The following is a 1,965-nucleotide window of genomic DNA, read 5'->3' on the forward strand; positions in this document are numbered from 1 at the left end:
GAACTTTGAATAAGGTATTATTAAACTCTATTTATGTTCTAGATTGTCTACTTTCAAACTATGTCTGCATTTTGGTTGTTGATTATGGCATTATAACCTACTCCAGAATGTAGTGCTTGAAAATTAAAATGATAATTGTACTGCTCCTAAATCCAGTATTTGGGTTTGGCTCAGTGAGGGCAGCATATCTGTTCTATTCTTTGTCAGCTGGAGCCAAGGGATGAATCTCAACTTGGCTGGCAAGTTAGTGGCAACTGTCAGCAGGGAGTCCGAGTTGCTGTCCATGGGGGCCTCTTCATTGATTGCCTGGACATTTTCCAACAGGGAAGCCAATTTCTGAAGGACTGGCCAGGAAACTGACACAGTATCACTTCTGCTAAAATATATTGATCAAGAGAGTCTCAGAGACCCAGGATTAAGAGAGAAGGGACACTCAGTGGGGTGTGAGTCAATTGTATCTCAAAAAGAAATACTTGGATTGCAGTCTTAGCAAGTTCTGCAGTACAAACAGTCTCACTGTAACAGAATGTAAGTTATTCATATGATGTTACTGAACACAAGAGTTAAAAAAGGGACAGGACGCTGCTTTTGTGAGCTGGTACAGGCAGGTTCTAGCTTCATGCACTCGACATCTCAGTGGCACATAAATATGAGGCCACGTTTAAGCAGACACACATCCACAATGCCATAAAACTATGTGAGTGTCTGCAATAAGATAGGAATAGTTTCTGCACCAATTCACAAATTTCTGTTAGGCAAATATATAGGCTGTAATCGAAAATACTTTAAAGTGCAACATCTTCATTATGAGAAGTTAACTTGAAATTGTGTCCTTAATAATGAAGATGATATTTTGCTGTAATAGAATATATTTTGTTATTTTACCATCTAATTTTTCATGCTAAAATAATGAACATGCAGAAAGTGTTTCATTTTAAAGTATAACTCACTTTCCAATGAAAATATTATATTTTATTCAGGGATTGCTCTAAAAACTGTAAATAGTTTTAAATATAGAAATGCTTCTTGATTCTGAATAAATCTACAGGTTTTATTCATGTCTTTTCTGAGCTTCAGTCACACCTTTTCAGTGTTGGATAGAGGAAGACTAAAATTACTGGTCTCCTTTACATAATAGAATTCTTCCTACTAAAATATGATAATAAAAGTGGTGTTATTTTCAGTGTGATATTAAAATATAGGAAGCATTTTTCTAGATTAATAACATTTCAAATCACATTTTATAGACTGGAAAATCTTAATATTGACTTTTGATTTACAAAGAGTACTTTGCTCTGATGTTAAGCAAGTATTTTAAAAGCAACTTATTTCAATATATTTTATGTCTGTGCATTTATAAATCAATCACCATATAGGAATTATTTTGGAAATGGAATGTCTTCTACAACATTTCCAACAAATGTAATATCCATATATTTACTCTGAGATTTCAGGAAATATTATTTTTTGAGCATTATGTCTTATGAATGTATTTCCAACAACACTTAAAAATGTACTGACATTTTGTACACATCTATATGTTATTATCCACATGGACTGTATTTCTCTATTTCAAAAAGCATTTTCTTAGGTATTTCATACTACTAAAATACTAGCATCTTGGACTACCTTGCCCAGGTTTGGAAGAAGAATATATTAATCTGCTATGATCTATATCTGTATCTATATCTATGCATTGCCTTTCACTGCTGTCTGAAACAAAGGTTCTTTTATTTTCTTTTCTTTAGCTGTTATTTAGCTACTCTTTTTAAATTGTAAAATACTCCCTGTATAGTTTTGTTTGTTTTGTTTACAAGATAAGTGCAATATACATTGGTAAAAGAATTCAGAAATTGTCTCCTAGGGCAGAGAAGGTGAGCCGGACCCAGCACCCAGAAGGAAGCTCCCCACCGCCATCCCAAGCTCCTAGGGCAGAGAAGCTGAGCCCCGTGGGAGCCAGAAGCA

The sequence above is a fragment of the Heterocephalus glaber genome, unplaced genomic scaffold, assembly GCF_053883595.1.
Source record: "Heterocephalus glaber isolate CG9 unplaced genomic scaffold, H.glaber_assembly_v1.0 deba00001577, whole genome shotgun sequence".
Taxonomy (NCBI): Eukaryota; Metazoa; Chordata; class Mammalia; order Rodentia; family Bathyergidae; genus Heterocephalus; species Heterocephalus glaber.